The sequence below is a fragment of the Lissotriton vulgaris genome, chromosome 6 (assembly GCF_964263255.1).
Source record: "Lissotriton vulgaris chromosome 6, aLisVul1.2, whole genome shotgun sequence".
Taxonomy (NCBI): domain Eukaryota; kingdom Metazoa; phylum Chordata; class Amphibia; order Caudata; family Salamandridae; genus Lissotriton; species Lissotriton vulgaris.
Genome location: NC_141694.1, coordinates 1,071,573,991 through 1,071,596,237, shown reverse-complemented (window position 1 = coordinate 1,071,596,237; position 22,247 = coordinate 1,071,573,991).

The window sequence follows — 22,247 nt, the reverse complement described above, 5'->3', positions numbered from 1 at the left end:
ACTGTGGGCCAGAAACAGCACCTTCTCCCGAAACAGTCCAGGGATAACCAACTGGGTATTTATCTGGGGTCCTCCCTTCCTATATAGGAGTCCATTCTTTATGAAGAAGTAAGGACCTACTTGCAATGGGTCCTCATTGGGGAGTGCACGCCCCCAGGCATCCTGTAGAACTGGATCTTCTTGCTGGGCGGCGCGGAATTCTCGATCTGTTTCCCACGGATGTGTGTCCACCTGAGCAGGGCAAGCCAGGGCAAAGTCTCTTTTTTCCTTTTTCTTTTGGGTTTTGGATTTCAATGGTTTGGGGGAAAAACCCGAAGCAGGAGAGTCATGGGAAAAAGGGGCTTCTGCCCACCATTTCTTCAGGGAGTCTGTGGTGTCCTGTAGGAGGTGGGGAAGACCACTATAGTCGCTACCTAGAATAGCTTGTTCGGGAAGATTGGGTACCAGACCGACTGTTAGTATGCTTCCTTTATCGGTGGGGTGTTGCACACACACTCTTGCGGTCGGGTAGCTCTTTGTATCCCCGTGGACACATTTGATGGCCACGGTCCCTGTCACGGGTCCCACGGAGTGGGGTAGTTCTTGTGGTCGCAGGACACTATGTCGGCACCCCGTATCGGCAAGCGCCATCATTCGGTGTCCGTCAATCTGAACAGGACAGCGGAAGGGTGGAGGGGTTGTTTCCGTAGTGAGACACACATAGTTCTTAGTCAGCCCTATTTCCATGGGTTCCTCCTTCTGGGGGCATATGCGGGCTATGTGTCCATATCCACCACAATGATAGCATTGTGGACCGGGTTGTGGTGGCCTAGGCATGACCGGATAGGGCATCAAGGGAACCGGATCGGGTTTTCTGACCACCGGAGGTGGTCTTTGCGGCCGGGGATGGCTGCCATGGTGTATGCGTGGGGGGTGTTCTTCCTTCACACGTTGGGACTCTTGAGTTCGGTTATAAGCACTGGCGATTTCCACAGCACTATCGAGAGTCAATCGAGCATGTTGGCGTACCCATTTCTGTGTGGCCGGGTGTAAGGATGCTAGGTACTGTTCTAGGTAGATCTTGGCAAGTATCTCTTCCTTGCTGGATGTTGCGGGTTTTAACCATCGGTTGGCCAGATCTTGTATACGAAAGGACAATGCCCTGGGATTTTCTTGGGGCCCTTCCTTGGCCTGACGTAGCCGAACCCTGTACGTTTCGTCGTCGATCCCTAGACGCTCCAAAATACAAGCTTTTATGTCAGCATAGGGGGTTTGTCCCTGTATGTTTGCCTGTTGGTATGCTGCTTGCAGTTCCCCTGTTAAAAGAGGACCGAGGTAATGACCCCAACGATCGGCTGGCCAGGCTGCGGCCTGAGCCAGGCACTCAAAATTTGTGAAGAAAAAGTCGGGATCTTCGCCAGCCACATATTTCTGCAGGACTACGGAGGGGAGAGAGGCCATTGGTCTTTGTTGCCCCATGACAGTTGTAAGCTTCTCAAGGGCTTGGTCCTGGGCCGTGCCCTGACCCTTCAGGACGTCATGCAGTTGTCCCCGGTCATCTTCTGCGGTCTTGAGGAACCGTTCCATCAATTTCCCAAGGAGTTCCTGGCCTTCTGCCAGCTGTTTGACTGCGGCCTCCATGCTTCCGGGCGATCCCACTTCTGACACCACCTGTGGAGTGGGGGTCGGGGCGGGCCGGAATAACAGGAGTGGAGGCCGGATGAAGTGCGCTATGATTAGCGAGAATTTTATTGATTATACAGAAACTAGGTCTTTGGAGTACGGGTATCAGGGTGGGAGTCCAGGTGAGGGATGCAGGTGGGGTCGTAGCATGAGGATCCGGCGAGGGGTCGTCGGTAGGATGTCGCTGCTGGGCTGAGGTCGTCTTTCCGTGGTGTAGGTAACGGTGTGCCCCTCGGAGGTAATAGAAAGAGATACAGGGCGATTAGTTCTGAGGACAACGGACCTCGGAATACTGTCACCTGCACCGGGGAGTGAGAGGGTTTGAAACGAACGTGAGGGAGGGAAGGTAGGGTAGGTAGAGAAGGAAAACAGAAGACGGGTAGCGGGTAGAGAGTGTGGTTTGAGGGAGGGGGGGTGTGTACAGTTCTATACAGTGCTGGTGTGCGTTTACTAGTACAGTGTGTGCTGTTCGTGAGTCTATTTACACTATTTACACTAACTAAAAGGGGAAACACGGAAAAAGGTGACAAGGTACTCACGTGCCCCGCCGTAGCTCTCATCCGAGTTACGGCCGCTCTCCAGCCACCTCCTGAGGACGCCACCAATCCTCGCACCAAACGTCTTCCTCCTCTTCCTTCTCTCGGCTCTTCCTTTCTCCTCCGCTCTCCGCTGCTGGTTCTTCGCGTGTTGCTAACTCCTGCCACGAGTCCACTGCTGGGAACCCTGCATCCTCCGAGTCGTCGGCTTTTCTACCATCTGGTCGGGAACCTGGAGAATGACTTCCGGGGTCAGGTGGGGTCCCTTCCGGTCCTTCAGTATCCGCCACTCTTCCGGGGTCACGAAAGGTCGCTTCTGGTCCGCTGTGCACCGGTGTTGCTGTCGGCGCCTGTAGGGAGACAGAGAGAGGAGTAGCCTGGGTTGGCTGAGTTGCGGTACGGGTGGTTCCGAAGGTATGGGAGTCCATACTGGTTCGCCGCGCCCTGGAGGTAAGGGTCGCCCCTTCACACTCCAATACTATTGGAAGAATACACATTACAATTTTGATGCCGTGTTATGACGCGGTTGGGTCTTTTTAAACCTCTATGCCTATATGCCTATTAGATATTAGTATTTTTTTGAAGAACACGTTGCCGTTACCTGCCACACCGTGTTATTACACAACGTACTACCCACGCTCGCAGTCAATATTGAATGAACAGGGATACTATTTCCTAGTATCTCAAGGGGTGCACACTGTAATCCTAATACCGTGTGATTACGCGATACTGCACTCTTGACGAATATTAGAAGCGATCATCACTTTCGAGGATTTCCTCGCCTCTTTGTTCATCCACTCTGAGAGGTGCCGCCATACTATTTCGATTTAACTGCTTTGGCCGGGGGAAGCTTTAAGATATATTCTGGGTGATTATCAAGTCACCAACTGCCAGGGTTGTGGGGCGGATGAATAGGACATTGGACTGTTGCCTCTACGAATGGGTTGACCCGCTGTATAGTACTAAAGATTTTTTAACAATATCTGCCTTGAAAAAGTCTCAGAAAGAGACGAAACACGTGTCGGCGGTGTGAGCTGAGAAGTTTTTTGTATATGAACTTTTAATAAAGAATCTGAAGAACACTCTTTGGTTTGGACCTCTAAATCCGTATAAAAGACAAGAATTGGACACTGTTCTCATCTGGCTTTGACATCCTCATTCTATGGTGTTTTTCTACTATTCTCCAATGGAGATCTAGTACTGTCTAGAACTGACATATAGATGACTACAATTTGGTGTGCTGACTAAGCCTTTTCTTTGTTTTAGTTTGATTTCTATATATTCGGTCCAACTGAACTTTCTAATGTATTTAAAATGTCATTGAGTCATATCATTACCTCAGTACACTTTCGGATGATTTGGACTCTGACACTGTTAATAACATGTTGTCTTACTCACACATGACATGGATCCTAGGTATTTTTTACTAGGTCCCAGGAAACCAGTCAGAAACATTTCATATATGGTGGCGTTTATGCTGCCTTCAATTAAATTAGGAAAATATCCCAACAAGAGGCCGCAGAGAGAATGCGGGAAATAGACCGTATTAACTTAGAGAAGGCATTAGCGTTAGTAGATAATGGGTTAACAACCTTGACCTCCAGGATCTATTCCTTAGGCAACATTGTATTTTCTGCAATAGACATAATGGAACAAGATTTTGCCATATTACACCACAGGCAATCTCAGTTACATTCTATTATGTTGTTAAGCTGGACGCTCCAATCTTTGCATACAGGCAATGTGCCTTGGCGTTTTATCAACAGTACGCCTCTGTTTTCTGAATACAATCTAGGGGCCGATTCCGATCTCGGTCGGAAGGGCACCAAAGCGGGTTCGGCATAAGCGGATCCGATTCGGAGGCTGATTTTCCGTCCGAGTGGTACACGGGTCAGAACATTGAAGTAGGATGCGAACAAGCACGAAATCTCCGTCCGAATCATTTCCCATTCCGAATCGCTCCGTACGACTCGGTCAAAAGCAAAACGTGGCATGCAATGGAGATGTTTCACGACCAAGCTAGTACGATGCTCGATTTGGACAGCTGTATCGAGTCGGAGCGTCCGGCGTGAATGGATCCCAGAGTCGGACTTCGGGGGTTCGCAATCCGCCCGCCATCTGCACCTATATTCCCCCGGCCATATTAGTATGGCGGGGGGGACCGCGGCGGACGGAAAGACCGGAAAAGGATTAATATGGTGGCAGTGTCCATTAGTCACCGCCAGCCATATTACAATGGGCTCAGTTAGATGCCTTTCCGTGGCGGGGAGGCTGCCACAGAAAGGCATGCGGTCTTCTCTCTGGGGACGCTCTGCGGGCCCCCAGAGGGAAGGAGAGGTGGAGGGTGCACACAGGGGGTACCTGTGGTACCTCCCAACATTTGCAAACATGAAGCGGCAGGCACCGCGCGGTGCCTGCCGCTTCATGTAGGCAAATGCATACATGCATTTTTTAGCATTGTGGCCACAATGGTAAAAATGAGGGATGCGCCCGCCACTGTGGCGGGCACATCCTAATCCCCACCACGGGACCCCCGCCCTTATGGCCAGCGGTCCCAATCCCAGTGAGGATGGCGGGCGGGCAAAGACCGCCCGCCATCCTAATGACCTCCTAAGTCTGTAGTAGGGTAGGGGTGCTTTGGATTCCTTCTCTGGGGAAACACGCCCTCTCGGGAAACCTTTTCCGTGTTTCCTCCACTCCAGGATGACTGGGTAGCCGTTCACCGGTGTACGGAGTATGAGAGGAAAAAAAAACCAAAGAAAGACGGGACTCAATCGGGTGCCCAATATATACAAGGTGCAAAGGGAAGGGTAGTGAGGAGTCACTCAGTGCAAGTTGCTGGTACTAGGTGACGGCTGTGTTCAGGAAAGGGAGTGTCAACATTTCGATGCTACTTTGAGTCTGTTCCCTTATCACATATAGAGCCAGGGGGAGTATTAGATCCCATTCCCTCCCATTCACGGAAAGCATCTTCTTAAGTGTTGACTTGAGGGTTCCATTATAGCGCTCAACGAGTCTGTCTGTTTGGGGGTGGTACACTGAAGTTCTAATGTGTCGGAGATCCAACATTCTAGACACTTCTCGCATCAGTCGGGATAAGATCTCTTTTGGGAAACCCACACGGGAGAACAACTCAATGAATGGTTTTATGAATACCCCTTGTATTACTGACTGCTTGCACACCGAGTCTAGGAGGCCTTGATCTTTTTCCCATTCACCCTTACACTTACATGATATGCGCCTCCCAGTTCAGCCGAGTAGAGCACAGTCTTGGGGAGGTATCCCACCTCCATAGGCTCTTCAGCTGTTTTTCTTTGAGGACAGAGTCGGGCAATATGTCCCCAAGCCCCACCCTCGAAACATTGAGGTCCCTTAAAGCTGGGAATTTCAGGTTTATTGGGGCGCTGGGTGTTTGTCTCAATGCCCAGGTGCGTTTTTCTTTCTAACTTGTTTGTCGGGTGTCTGTTGGGTTTTTCAAGATCCCAGGGATTTTGTCGTGGTTGAGCCCTGGCGTAAGTGGACGCCATCTCCATTGCTTGGGCGGTGGTTAAATGGAAATGTTGACGTAACCATTTCTGCGTACTGTAAGGCAAAGCTTCTAAATATAGTTCAAGATAAATCTTGTCCATGATTTCCTCTTTGGAACTAACCGCTGGGGTGAGCCATTTATCGGCTGCCATTTTTAAATGAAAGAACAGAGTTTTCGGATTCTCCTCTGGCGCTCCCCTCTCTTTTCTGAAGCGTACGCAGTACGCCTATGCGTCCAGACCGAGATGGTCGAGTATGATGGTTTTTATGGTGGCATAGGGGGCGTTCCCTGAGGCATTGACCACCTGGTATGCAGCCTGAGCCTCGCCTGTCAAATGGGGGGGCCAAAAAAAAGTGCAATTTTTCTACGAGCCAACCGCAAGCTAGGGCGGCTCTCTCAAAATTGAGCAAAAAGGCATCAGGGTCTTCTCCTGACATATACTTTTGAAGAGATATCCCAGAAGGGCCGGGATGAGGGTTTCTGGGATCCCAGAATGTGGGGGTAGTAGTGTCCGCCATCATCTTCTGTAATCCCTCAATCTGGGCAGAGATCATATTCTTAAAGTTCTCTCTGTCCGCTTGTGATGAGGTTCGCTGCTGCTCCACAGCCCATCCTAGTTGCTCTTGTCCCTTTACTAGGTATTGTAGCAAGTCCTCCATCTTAGGTGTACAGATGGTTACCTCAGTGCCCGCATTCTCCTCCAGTTGTGGCGGGCTAGAGGAAATCGCAATGACACTATAGGGCGTTAAACTAGGTTTTATTGGTTTCAATATGCGTTTTCTGCGAACAGTAAGTCTGTAGTAGGGTAGGGGTGCCTCGCATTCCTTCTCTGGGGAAACACGCCCTCTCGGGAAACCTTTTCTGTGTTTCCTCCACTCCAGGATGACTGGGTAGCCGTTCACCGGTGACGGAGTATGAGCGGAAAAAACAAAACAAAGAGAGACTGGACTCAATCCGGTGCCCAATATATACAAGGTGCAAAGGGAAGGGTAGTGAGGAGTCACTCGGTGCAAGTTGCTTGTACTAGGTGACGGCTGTGTTCAGGAAAGGGAGTGTCGGGTTTTCGAATCACGTTATCTAAGGTGGTTTAAAACCCTTATTTCCCGCCCAACCCGAGATACCTGTGTGAGCCACGCTTCTCCAGAATCGTGGCTGGGTGATTCGCAGGATCGTTGGTCTCCTGGCTCAGGTAGACGTCAGGTTGGTCCTCGTCTCTGTTCTCCGTCCGTCCCTTCTTTCTCGTAAGTCCTCTCTGTACTCTCTCCACACTCACACTCTTCTCCTCCGGGTGTAGAACACCCCGGAGTTCGTCCACTTCCTGATTTTACGCGTCTGGCGTCCTCTGTGTAATCCAAGGGGGCGGGGCTTGACGAAAACTCTGCCCAGTTAAAGAAACAAAGGCCTGTTTCTTCTTCTTGCAAATACAGTGGAGTCTCTACGTTTTTCCAGGTTTCGGGATGCTGCAGAAAGAGAGGGGAGAGGGGATCGTTCATACACTCTGGAGAAGTAGGGATGCTCGTATCGGTTTTGGTTTGGCTCCCCTCATCACAGGGGGGCACTTGTCCGCGACATACCCATTCAATCAATGGGAGCCCATGTACGCCTCGTATGACCGGCTCTCATTGACTTCTATGGAAGTAACAACCGAACCGAGTCCGACAGCATATGGCCGCATCGTACTCGCTTGGTCGGACTGCAGGAGTCCGGATCGGTCGGAAAACACCCCGGATCTGGCTCAGTCGGAGTGCTTTCCAACCCAGATCGGAATCGGCACCTAAATAGATAAACTGGTAGAAATGGCACATAGGGGAGCACAATATACAATGCTGCGTAAAACTGGATAGATTACCATTTGCAGTAGCAGAATCACCATCCACGGAATGGCTAATCCATGGCCACATAACTCTACTGGTCACTACTTTTCAGTTTCAATATTGCCTTGAGCAAAACCAGGCAGGCAAATATGAACAAATAGGTAAGGAATACATTTAAGAATCTTGGGAATTACCGTACAGATTTCGATGCCGGAGTGGGGATCGAGAAGTGTTTTTAAGCGGTACAAACTGCAAGAACACTTTGAGTAGTTCTCCCATGCGCCAGGATATTTTACTACACAGAGCATGTAATGGTTCAGTAGCGAACTTGTTCTGCCACCTGAAATGGACTCGAGCAACCTTGATTACACTGGATATTCAGGATGCTCTTGACGATCGAAGCAAAATGAAAGCCATGCTTTTACAGCAAGCTCTGCCCTTAACCTCCACCCGCTAGACCTTTGATCTTCAAATCGCAAGGACCTCGGCTGAGATACAAGCACTCATACGTACAACTGCCCCTCTCATTTCACAGAAATGGTGGGACGTATCTTTAATATGTCTGATACGAGTGGTATTGTACACCTATGTAAGACCATAGGGTCAAGATTTCTAAGCACCTTTTAGACAGTCCTTGGAGTTATTCCAAAATTTATACACTCCGCATTGGAAAGTATTTTTGTAGGTCTTCCGCTGATCCTGCTCTTAACAGCTGGTATCCTGATTGTTATTTTTCTGCTACGCAATGGACGGCTCAATCACCAACAAGATGGAAAAAGCACTCCTGGAGCGTAAATACCTTGAACGCATGGTGCAACATCTGGGCACACCTCGCCTACGGGAACTGAGGGCCTCTTGGTTCATATCATTTAGACCAGTCAGAATGGACTGCATCTTAGCTGTTCTTCGATGCCTGTTTTGCGGAGTAGAATGCGTGTTAGATCTCTGTCTGACACTTTCATCGGCAACGCCACCGGACATGAATTCCATGCTGGAACCCGTGAGGGCCCATGTTTGGCAATGTCCCCAGCGTATTCCTATCTTGATGGCTGCATTTCTCAAGAGCCCGCAGGTGCCTTTTGCCAGGACTGGTTTGAGCATCAGCTCTTTTACTAGCACTCAGGTATCGACTACAGTACCAGCTGTCACTGCACCAGTTATTGGCAGTTCTGAGTATCATCTGTGCTCAATTGACATGCTCTGCGAAGTGTTAGAGGAACAGCCTCTGCAACGGCGAGCAACAACAATGTTACGTCTCCCAGCCAGGATACTTAATCTATAATTGGCTTATCGTGTGCTGGGAAAGAATCCAGTTTTTCCTTTTGGTTCAAAACTCAACAAAATTTGGAACATTTCCTTTAATTGACACTTTCGCTGGGAAAGCATGGCCTTCTGAGGCTTGTAGTGGTTCGACTAATATAAACAAACTCTACTAGGACTTTGGCTTAAAGTGACATTGTCAATACTAACTTTCGAAAATATTTTTTTTCTCCCCCCCCTATTAGACTATTTTTAAATGGTTTTAAAGATAATATTTTATGAAGCTAACTGAAAGTTTTATGTGCTGCTACCTAGTAAAAGAGTAGTTCACTGGCATTTTATTATTGTTGATTGTTTGGAAGAGAAGTGGGTGTTATGTACCATTTAGGTACCTTAATATAGGCCCAGGTAATATCATACCTTCACCTAAATTATCTCCCTTACACTACACAGGAACAAGACTTTAGGATTGAACCTTTACCTAGTTTTAGTCCTGTGAGCATAAGGAGGGTTTTTCCCTGAATAGCATCCTATAACTTCATCAACAGACTCATAGAGTATAAATGAATATTCATAAGGGTTTTTGGAAACCACTCAAAGGCTACACCAACTGCATAATATCTACGTACAAGGTTCATTCCATACAACATCCTCAAATCCAACAATGGCTAATACAAGAAACAAGGGACAAAGAAACCCTAGATACTTTCTGTATAAATACAGCACATCTAGTTAGTTACACATTTATCCATTACATACGCATTGAAAAAAGCAAATGTGAATGTGATGTTATAGTTAGGTTTGGTCATAATACCTTACTTTACCTTAAATAAATGGAGCAATCCATTGAAAATAGGCTAAACTGATGTTATAGTTGGGCAAAAATGTCTGTTAAACGTTTACATTTGAAATAAAAAAAACACTGAAATGTACTTGTTTGAGTTAGCTGAAGTATCTATACCCCGCACCTTTGTCATACACATTGTTGACATCAATGATGTAATTTCAGGTGTCACATTGATGTATTCAATTATGTCATAGAACATTGATCTAATCAATGATGCCATTGAACATGTCATGAGGAATGTAATAAATGAGGTAATTAGCCGTGAATTGCAAGTTCCTCTTTAAGCCACTCACACTTCATATTTTTGGAATTGTGGTGGGGGAGCAGTTGTCCCCCACAGCCCCTCCGGCTCCCCTGACAGTACCCATCCTGGTTGTTGCCAGAGCCATATGTATTGCTTTGATGCTGCCTGGAGGAGCAGCATTTGTTACTGTTTCTGCTGGGTGAGATCAAAGTGATGCTCCCTTCCCTAGAGAAGGCTGGAAGGGAATTAGGTTTATGCCACCTACTCTCACTCTCCAGGTCAGGGAACAACAAAGTGTCCAAGGGATGGAGTCCCAAGGACACTGACAGACGTTGGCCCATTTGGGAGGGAGTCGAGGGCCATTCTATGCCCACCTTCCCAAATAAGACAATAGCCCCCTTTGGTTAGGATCACTGGGACCATGACATAACCCTGGTAGTGGGCCACCCCACCCCTTAAAAATTAAAAGAATTCTCAGACGCTGGTTGATGGGGTCTCAAGGCCCAGACATAGTTCAGAGAGGGGTGCCACATGCTCCCCTGCTCTAAAAGAAGGATGATGCTGTTGTATATTTGTTCATCTTGTAACATGGCTGACAGTGGTCATTAGCCCTACCTTTGTGTTCTTACCTCTGCAGCCTCTCGGAATACCTGTGAGTGCTCTAACTTGTACCGGAGTGTTCAACTTTTGTCATTTGATGGTCTGGCCAGCTGGCGAGGTGTGCACTCAGCTGTGTCTTAAATAATACTACATGTAACTTAACTGGAAGCTTCCTGAATCTACCTTCAACAATTTGGCAACAAGGCATCTCTTCTGGGTATCCAGCACAAGCCCGATCTTCACCAACTCGTCCATTGTTAGGCATCCTGGAACATGATGTTGTGCAGCATGTGCATGCCGAGAACCACCTGGCGCAGAGTATGCTGCGTGCCGCCATATTGAAATTGGCAGAACCCGCCATTATCAAGTGTGTTTCCTAGTAAGGACGTTGGACCATGGCTGTTTCAGCAGGTGGATGAAATCTTCAAAATAAAGGTCCTGTGTTTATTTCCTTTCATCGCAAGTTATTCAAATTATTGCTTTTGCTCAGGAGCCATTACAGAGGTATACTTATTTCGGCAGCTTGTAGCTGTGCTTGATGCATTTTGCGAGTGACATGAGCTCAGCTAGAGCCCTGACAGAGAACCACAACGGAGAGCATAGAACCGGGACAGCAAGTCCATGATCGAGTCAGATAGCCCAGAACACAGAACCACGTCAGAGAGCTTGACTAAACAACAAGAGAGTGATAAGGGGCATAGAGCCCAGAACTGGGACAGTGATCCTAGAAGCTAGAGTTCACAGTGATTCCACAACCAGGACAACAATGATATGGCCACAGAAAACAGACACAACAAGAAAAACACAAGAGAAGAAAAAAAAGTTGGCAGACTACAACGGGGACAAAGGTCCCAGAACTGGCAATGGAAAAATGTCCCAGAACCAGCAGGGGACAAAGGTCCCAGAACTAATATCAAGAGGGGACAAAGGTCCCAGAACCAGTACCAGAAGGGGACAAAGGTCCCAGAACTAGGAGGGGACAAATGTCCCAGAACCGGAACCAGAGGGGACAAAGGTCCCAGAACTAGCAATGGACAAAGGTCCCAGAACCAGGAGGGGACAAAGGTCCCAGAACCAGTACCAGAGGGGACAAAGGTCCCAGAACCAGCAATGGCCAAAGGTCCCGGAACCAGGAGGGGACAAAGGTCCCAAAACCGGCAATGGACAAAGGTCACAAAACCAGAACCGAGAGGGGACAAAGCTCCCAGAACCAGTACCAAATGTCGGCAAAGGTCCCAGAAATAGGACAGAGAGCCCAGAACTGAGCCAAAAGCCCAGAACTAGAACCAGGTCTATGAGCCCAGAACCTGTGAAAGAGAAAACTAGGACTGTGACAAAGAACCCAGCACTTGGGCATAGACCCAGAATCAAAGTAGAAAGAAACCAAGACTGGGCAGAGTGCCCACTACCAAGAACCAAAAAAAACTGTGACAGAGAATCCAGAAGCAGTGTTTGAGGCCTAATACCAGTGAAAGTGGCCCAGAGCCAGAGAAAGTGAACCAGAACTGGAAAAAAGCGACTTACAACCAGGACAGAGTGTTCACACTCGAAGAATCAAATTGAATAGGAGAACTCAAGCTTGAAATGTTACTCAGTATTGAAGCGCAGAAATGAATTTACAAACTACTGAGTACCTAATAAGGATTTTTGTTTATTATAAAGGACGTTGTGATCATATGTCAGTCCGAAGCACTTCAAGCAAGACTAAAAAATCCAAACATCACATGCAGTACTGCACTTGGAAATCTCAAAGAGTACCCAGGACTGTGGTATCTGCTGTTGGAGTTCTACAGACTACAAAAAATTGGTTGGGGGGCGCACAGCGAGTTGTGTAATGATCGTAGCATGCAGGTGGGGTTGGTGGGGTGGGGTGGGTGACCGGTTCTAATTGCGATGTGATCGGGGTTGTGGTTTAAAAATGGTGTTCTCAGTCTGTGCTTAGCGTGTTTAACCGTATAACAGTGACGAGTTCAGACATGTGCTCGCTAGTGATGTTAAGTGCCTAAATGCGGTAAGGATAATAAGCGTGGTTGACACTCACGTGTACCCGGTGTGGTAGGGCATCTGTAAGAGATTAGTACGGGCGTACATTAGTTATTGTACCAGAGTCTACTTCGCATTGCGCGTTAAGCGCCTATGTTGAAGGGTCGTCCGATTTGTTAGCGCGTTACTTACTGATGGTTAAAGTGCTCCGTGTTCCGAAGACTGTCTTCTCCGACGCTTCTCTTCCCCGTAAACCAGGAAGTGGGTGTGTGACACCTACGCGGGGTGTGATAGATATAAAGGTAGGACTCGAGTGGCGGCCATATTAGGTGGGTGAATTACGGGAGGACGTTCGTGAAGCTGTGCCGAGTTATGGGATATAAACATACGTGTACGGTGAACATTTATACAGTGAGGCATTATGGTTGTTATCAGGTATACATTGAGATTATGCAATGCAATAGAAATAGAATTAATAAAATAAAATTAAATTAAATTAAACAAAATTAAATGGACAAACAGCAGCATTTCAGGAATGTCTGTAGGCGACAGGATTTTTTTTATTATAAAGGACGTTGTGATCATATGTCAGTCCGAAACACTTCAAGCAAGACTAAAAAATCCAAACATCACATGCGGTACTGCACTTGGAAATCTCAAAGAGTACCCAGGACTGTGGTATCTGCTGTTGGAGTTCTACAGACCTCACAACTTAACATTAAAGAAATCTGTAACTAAAGCATGGAGGCATCTGTTGAGCTGTTCATCTTCAACTTAGAGCATAAAACGGTGGTGGACAGAAACAGATTGAAGAAAGTGAACCATCTCTTCCTGTTTTTGTCAGTTTAAGGGGAGTAAGTGGTGGTGATGCCTGTCAGTTGTTTTGGGTGATGTCTCTCACCTCACCCTTCACTCTTGACCCTGGTGTGCTCCTTCACCTATGCGAACTGAATAGGTAAATTTTTGTCAGTCTAAGGGGAGTAGATTGTGGTGATGCCTGTTAGTTATTTTGGGTGATGTCTCTCACCTCACCCTTCACTCTTGACACTCTTTACCCCTAAACGCTTCTTTGCCTTGGCAAACTAAAATAGTTCAAGATGTCATAGACCTCCTACCTGTATTAATTATTATTATTGTTGTTGTCTCCTATACATTAAGCTTCATTTTTGTAATTTGTTCATTTATTTCCTTTTTCTCTGTAAATGAGAAAGATGTGTTGTATATTTGTTCTTCTTGTAACATGACTGACAGTGGTCATTAGCCCTTCCTTTGTGCTCTTACCTCCTCAGCCTCTCAGAATACCTGTGAGTGTTCTAACTTGTACCAGAGTATTCCACTCTTGTCAGCTGGCGAGGTGAGCGCTCAACTGTGTCTTAAATAAAACTACATGTAACTTAACTGGAAGTGTCCTGAACCTACTTACAACAGATGCACCAACCCCCTGGTTCACCCAAGGGGGGGAGGTTCATTCAGAAGGATGATCCCACCTTTTAAAAAAATAATTCCTGCAGTACCTTGGTACTACCATGTCAGCACCATCATCATTTTTTTTAAGATTTTAGATTTTGGCCCTGGGTGAGTCCATCTGGAACAGGAAATTGCCTTTACACCACTGCCTTTTCCCTGTAATGCCATTACCGCATAGCCTTTTCAACACATACCATCCATGTAGGGGTTTGGAATTGTACAAATGGAAGCAATGTCCCTTCAGAAATACCTTGATGTGGGCAGTCGCGATGCTAGGGGGTGCGGGGGGGGGGGGAGTTCCGCCCCAGGCGGCACTATTTTAGGGGCGGCGGCCTTATAATTTAATTGGACACTCTGACAAAAAATATAATGGATGCAGCCAGTGCAGCGCAGCGCCTACGTGCACAGCAAGCACACCTGCCTGTTAAGCGTCCTGTAACTACCCCGTCTGTGGTGTCCCTGTCCCAGGGCCGTCAATCTTGTAGCGCGCGAAGGCGCTACCAGTGACGGCCCTGGGCATACTGTTTGGCCAGCCCTTGCGCGCTGAAATGCAGCACAGCAGCAGTGAGGCGTCACGTGCTCGCCTCCTCCACTGACTGGCACTCTGCTCACAGTGCTGAAACGGCGCCTCTAACTCCTGTGTTCTTTGCGAGGGGCCACAGCAGGTGCGGCCAAGAGCTGTCCAAGATGCAGCTCCTCACTGTGCCCCCATTGCGCCATTTAGCCTCTCCTTCCTGCTGCCCCGAATCGAATGCCTTAACACTACAGCAGTCTAAGGTACGCCCCGCCCGCCCGCCCGCTTCCACATTCACAGGCCTGGGACGGAGGCCTACTACTTTAATGCACCCCTGGGGTGGCCGTCTGCTTTGGATCACGGCAGTCCCCCCCCTGGCCTGCTCGTTAGATGGTTGAGCCAGAGCTGAGTCCAGCTGCTACCAGGGCTACCTACGGCGCACAGACAGCGTTATCAGCTCTTTGATCTCCGCTTTCCATTCAGGTAAGCCTGAAATATGCCTCCTGCTTTATAATATAATATTTATTTTGCAAAGTGTTAGTTAACAATGTATTTTTTTGACATTCGGGTAAACTTTAGCCTAGGGAGTGTTGTGTGACGATTTAAAAACGACATGTATTACTGGGCTTATACAATCAATAGTAATGCAGCTGGTGTTGGCATGTTGTCACTTTTCACCAGTGGGTGAATTTACATGAAAACATTTTCATTTTTCCCTTCTCCGCTACCCAGTTGGGGTCGTGCACAACACTTACGCTGATCTGTTGAGTTTGTGGGCTGCAGGATGTTTTCTCTAACTGCAGCCTCCCCCGCCCCATCTGGACCTAATTGGCAGGCCAGACGAATCTGAACTTCACACTTACCAGTGAAGTCCTCCAGTCATGTAAGTTTGTGACAGGCTGGAGGAGAGGCCGCCCTGATTGCACCCCTAACATGACCAACGGGAGAGAGACACTACAACAGAAAGACTGTCTCTGACTCTCACATGACAGCGCTAGCACCAGCAAGCAGCACTGTAACACCTTTAGAGAGCAGAGCTGGCAGAGAGGAGTCGAGAGCTGGACTGTGTGAATCACTGCTCAGGTGCGAGGCCATCCCTGCTGTGTCAGTGTGCTGTGGCCCGGAGTCTGCAGCTGTGGTGTACTTCTTCATGAGCTCTTTTAGTTCAATATTGAACCGGTTAAATCTTACTGGTAATTTTGCATTCATTTATCACTACGGGCCCTCGCGTGAAGTTAGTTCCCTTCCCTTTCTGGCGCTGTGCAGAAGTTTTAAGTTCTCCTTAGAGTGTTTTGTTGCTCAAATTGGTTTCATTTCTGATATTTACGGTTCCCTTATCTTCATTGCTTGATTTTGCACACAAGAAAGTGTCACTCATGTATGCTGTCATAATTACACTGAAATTAAGAAAATCTCACATAGCAATCTGAAACCTTGGCAGCTATGTACTGTTTAATAATTAGTACTTGTGTCATCGCCACCACGGAGTGGCACGCACAGTCTGATCATCTCTGATAAATTATTTCAGTCACACACAATCAATTTAGTTTAAAATCTGCAGGCAGGGCTGCTCAGTCTAATCATCCTTCTGACTAAGCCTGGTTTATCTGCAAATCTGATTTTAACACAGTAAATCTGCAGGCCCGGCCGCAGGGCTGCTCTGTCTCCTCATTCTTATCATGGGCGACCTGACTAACTGGGTTAATTTTTGCAGACTACGGGTCATTGCGTGACAGTTTTACCAGCCAGGCTGGGTCTCGCTGCTTTCTCGGCACTGGGGCCCGCCCAGGAGGGGAGGTGTCCGGTGAGTTTCTTGTTGGTCAAATGTCAGTAATTTCTGATATTAAGAAGTTTCCTTAGTCTTCAATTCATGATTTTTGCTCGCAAAAAAGTGTCACTCTTAGTCATTGAAATGTCACTCATAGTTACACTAAAATTATGAAAATGTCACACATAGCAATCTGAAATCTTGGCAGTTATGCAGTCGAGTCTGGGGCAGTGGCAGTGCCTGAGTGATTTGCTGCAGACTGCAGCCGAACCAACCCCTTTGGTAGAGACCCTGCCACCACTGTGGCGTACTGGAGCCTGAGGAAGGTAAGAGCTAAACAGTTGTCACGAGGGGAGGAAAGGATCTTTGGTGAGTGGCAGGGCAGTGGGCACAAGTCCTATAAAAAGAAGTGGGGGGGACTAACCAAGTTAGGCAGTCAGCAAATTACATCATGACATATGCCATCCATAGCTGCCAAGGTTTCAGATTGCTATGTGTGACATGTTCATAATTTCAGTGTGGTCATGAGTGAAATTTGACATTTTCTTGCAAGCAAAATTCAAGCAATGAAGATGAGGAAACATAAATATCAGAAATTAGACCCATTTAAGCAATGAAAAACTCTTAGAAGATCTAAAACGGCTGCAAACGCCTGCTACAGCGGACTATAATTAAAATGACAGCTACGGACCTCTAGTAAGCAGGTCACATGGCTCCGCTAAGAATTAACACCAAAAAGAGCAAAGACCTGCGGTTAGGCTGTAGAACTGCTGGAGCGAAGCTGTGCAATAAGAGCCTCTGACAATACAAGGCAACAGTTTAGTAGAGAATACAGATATTTACTGGACCCCATTAATGAAGAAGGGGTATTGCTGGGTGCACATGACGCATTCAGAGTTGTAGTGGCAGGAGCATCACCAGAGCCTGCCTTGATGTCCTGGCATAAATATCTCTAGTGTCTCACAGCGAGTGACAAGTTACACACCAAGTGTAAATACACTAGACAACATGTCAAGCAAAGGTTGAATTTTTTTTCTGCCCCATGGCACAGAAGCAGCTTGGTCTTCAGTCGGGTATTCAGTCCACCCTGCATTGCTGTTTAAAGCCTGCAGCACAGCAGGTGTTGAAAGACCCCTAAATCCAACACCCCACCTTCTGATCCAGATTCACACAGGTAAGTGCAAAAGTAGTCCGTCTCGAGTGACGGTCACAACACCCTGATTGATGTCTGTGAACATGTGGCATTGTGGATGTTTGGAGAGAGCTCAAATAATAAACCAGGAGAGAAGAATCACTAAACTCAATGCTGCCCTCTCTGTCCCACATGGGACCTGGGCCCAGACTATAACAGGGTGTGAGAGGCCTTAACCCTAATCTCATTTGCCTCAGGCCTATACCATAAATTCATTAGAGTCAGCTGACTCACGGACTCCGGCCACCACAGTGAGCTAATGTGTGATAGCATGATTGCTGGTCAAGCCACAGGAGAGCCTGTGAGACACACATAGCGGTCACAGTCAGGCAGGATGACAGATATGTTTGAAAGTATTTTTTAAAAATCACACCAGTATAATTAAGCGAGTAGCCCCGGGGTGCTGTGTGCAGCCCTCTACAACTGCAAGTTCAGATAGTTAACACTTACTTGCACTAGTTAATAGATCAATGTAAAACTAGCATTCCAATTAGACATGTGAGAAGCATTTGTGCCTGAAATTTGACAGTGAGGTGAGATTCAAAATTCGAGTCAGAGACTTAAGCTCACACAATCACAGGACTGCGGATGCCAGGGGCGGCAATCTGAGGGATAGCCCCGGGTGCCTGAAGCTCTAGCTACGCCCCTGGATGTGGGGCATGTCCCCTGTAGACTTAGAATCTTTATGGGCCCTCCTTTGATAATCATGACCCTCAGCTCTTGGAAGGGAGGGTAGCAAACTACCAGCTGCTCTGTAGTATTGCTCAAAATATGAATCAAGTACGCTAAAAATGAGAGTGAGAAGATTCTCTCTGAAATCCAATTCTTAATGGAGGACATCAGGAAACAAGGCTCACAAGACAACTATAACAAATACATAGAAGTAATGAATGTCAGGCTTGAGAGGATAGAGAATGAGATAAAGCTCAAGAAGCAATGGAAGTTTGCTTGAGACTTTAGAGATTACCAGTTGTGAAGGATTCTGAACTATTGCAAAAAGTATGATGGATACTGATGGGAAGAAAGATTGATCACAATCAGATCAGCTAAGATATATCAACCAATGAACCTGCCCCAGATACAGCCAATACTTGTGATGAATGTGATGCTTCAGAGGGTAGTAGTATAAGCTCAACTGATACAACCAGGTCAACATTTTTAGATGAGCTTCATTTGCTCAAACAGGGAAGAGAGCAACAACGAACAAGAGGCAGAGGAACAAAGAAGGGCACAAATGGATGGAAGAGGAAGAGGAAAATGAGGTGCAATAGGAAGAGGAAAAAAGAAACACTCAGACCACTTTTGGGAAACATGGTAAAGGGTCTCAAGCAACTGAAGTGATAGGTGGCACAACTAACATGGTGATCAATTTATTCAATAGAACTTTAACTTTAAGTGAACTCAATGTACCTTCCAGTACATTCAAATACATTCAGAGTTGTATTTATTCATATAAATTAATGTGCAAATTAAAATTGAAGATATACACTTTGAAGCCTGTTAGGGGAACATTTGCAATTCAATCCACAAGATAAGAAATTTGGGTATTGGAGATGTGGACTTATTACACACACTGGAAGAATTAGGTGTAGAGATCACCTCTCATGAGGATCCTTTTCTGAATCTAGCTATCTTGGATATCGAAGATATATAGATTCTTTTCTAAAGCCATATATCTCCTCATTGTCTTTATACATAAGAGACACAAGGGATTTCCTTTCATGCATTGAGAGTATTTACTGGGAAGTTGGATATCTGTTAATAACACTTGGCATAGAGCATTTATATATAAGTATCAAGCACTCTGCAGATGTCAATGCATGTCAAATTGTTTGAGCTCTAGTTCACTATTGTACCTCCTGCACAGTGATATGTTACTTGACATATTAATGTTTTGCCTGACCAATAGAATGTTCCTATTTGGTTTGGTCATCTACAAACAACTCAGGGGATGCAATGGAGACCTGCTTTGCCCTCAGCTACGATGACCATTACATTGGTTGGTGGGAAGAGCAGGTCCTCATTGCAGTACCAATATTTGGAAACATAGTGCTCTGGATCAGGGTTATTGACATTGTGTTTGCCATTTAGAATGGACCTTTTAGGGTAGCACAGGATTTTATCATTAGGCTAAATGAAAATGACCTGGATTTGCACTTTGCTAGCAATATCAGGGATTATTAGGTTGAGTTTGGGAGGCTCGCACAGTGAGGTTGCTAGAGTTTTAAACGGCACCCAGAGAAATAAGGCTCTGGCTGGGTACAAATAGACCTCTTTATAGGTACCCCTGAACTGTGGGTCCCATTTTTGACCAATATCTTGAGAAGTGTGGTGATTGAGGGTCCTCCCAAATCATTGTTGGGTTCAAATATTAATACCCTTTTAAAAAAAGGCAATTGGTCTGACCCCCTTTGCTGCCTCCCCATTTGTGTAATAGATACTGTCAGCAAACCTATGGGCAGAATCCTTCTTGAACATGTTGAAGCATGGGTAACTGAGAAGGGCTGTTTCTCTCAAATGCAGTATTGGTTCAGACAGGGTTGGGCACTTCGGAGCAACGCTTTACTCTCCACCTGGTTATCTCTAAATACACCATGGCCAAGAGTGGGTTGATCCACCTTGGCTTCATGGACTTAACCTCTGTATTTAACTGGGTAGACAGAGGGAAATCTGAGCCAAGTTGTTGAATATGGGTCTTGACTCTGCCTTGCTCCATTTCCTTGCCTCCATGCATAATGGAGTTGCAGGCCACGTGAGTTATGGGAAACTTAGTGACCCAATCAAAATGAAACAGGGTTTTAGACAGGGATGCTTACTGGCCCTTTTTTCATTCTGTATTTATATATATGATCTTGAGAATTTTCTCAATGAAGAAGAGGTCGATGTTCTAAAGGTTGGCTTGAGGAAGCTACCTGCACTTCTATACACTGATGACTGTGTTTTCATTGCACGTATGATCATTGCTCAACAGGTTCCATCTTTTCATGAACAACATTGGGCAAAAGACAAATACCAAAACAAACAGGAGGACACTGTTCCAAGGGCTGGATGCAGTTAGTCATCCATATCCCTACAAAAATAGAAAAGAAAGAAACAGAAGTTCTAGGCAGGGTGGTCCCATCAGTCAGGGGAAAGAACGTATCTTGCCTCTTGTTACCCTCACACACCCCGAGGTGTCATGCTTCATCATCGGGCAATTGCTCCTCGTTGGGACCGGCTCTGCAATACCCAACGGGTCCTCTGAAGGGGCACTTTGTCAGATCTTTTGAAGCATGCCGGATGGTGCATGAAGGTGTGTGAGGTGTGGGTCTTATATGAGGGTAACAATAAGGATGTGTGGATAGTGATATAAAAATGTCAAGGGGTGACCTTAAAAGAAGGTAAATGTAGGTAATTGCCCCCTTTGACAGAATAAAAGGCTCCAAAGAGGAGTGTAATCCCCCAAAAAGGGCATATTATGCCTTGATGTCAAAAAAGGTCAACATGTTTCGTGCCTCTGTTGCCACTAAAGGTCGTCGGCACTTCATCAGGACCAGGATTATGTAATTGTTGTGAAGTGCACGTGATTATAATGAAAAGTAATAAGTACCCATCATGTATGTCAGGGCGGGCCAATGTGCTGCTCCTGATTAAAACCTAGAACAGAAAGAAAAAGACACATACTGGATGTGCATTAGACTAGCTTAATGCTACATAGTGTGCCACAATCGTGTGCACAGCAGACCTGTGACAGAAAGAAGTGAAAGAACATGAGACCAATTAGAGATAAAGACTCCCCTAAATGAGCTTAGAACATAGGACATTACTAAAGATAATGGCAAAATTACTCAGGAGGCCCAGGTTCGCAACATCCTACTCCCATAATCGTCATGCTCTGCATAATCACGGAGGAAAAACCTTAAACACAGTGTTCCCCACAGTCTCATGACCTCTCGCATCAAATCTATGGGTAGGGCTCTGTCGAGAAATGTCTTACCTCCCGAATAGCCGAGAGTTGCTCCAGTGTCTGAGATCATGAGACGCCTGTACCTTGCTGGGCTACTATAAAGTAGGAAACAACATGGGTAAACATATCCCAGAGTGCAATCAGCGTGCTGGAAGTCTTGTAGCTGCGCGGTTGCACAACTTCATCCCCATAGACTACTCACAGTTGTAAAGAAGTGCATGCGCCCTTACACCTTCCGCGTCCCTCCGCCAACCGGAATAACACTCGTGGCGGAGGGACGACTGCTTTAAATAAATATGTGTGTCGGTTCCTGGGCGGACCCTCTTTCTGGGGAGGTTCCATAGTTCTCATTGAAAATAGCGCATGCGTACAGTTAGGCACGAAATGCGCATGCATGTGCGGGGAAAACTGATCCCCAATGCATGTCCGTCCCGCTAAGAGGTTCATAAAGTGACAGTCTGGGGGATACAACACTACCATTTCCCGAGTCCGTTTGCAGGACTGTGATAAGGAAGTGGTGTGCTGGTTAGTTACAATTAAACTTATCTAGATAGGGGGGGCTCCTAAATTCTATAAAACCACATCGTAGCCACACAAATGTAGTATATATAAACAGGGCAATATATTAATGCCCGGTGTACATGTATGCAACAATAGCTCCAATCTGTTGTGTCCAGAGAAAGAGATAAAAGGAAAAGGGGAGGAGTATAGAAAGGGGGCGGGGGGAGGGTGGTTTAACATCTCATGTGAACCAAGGGTGTGTCCCAGGGATGAATTCCTGCAAACCTCCTTACCCAGTCATTTCCAAGTCTCGTGTGTGTTAAATAGCTAAGAAACAGTGAGGATAGAAAAGATAGAAGGTCCCTCCGTGAATCAGCCATGCAA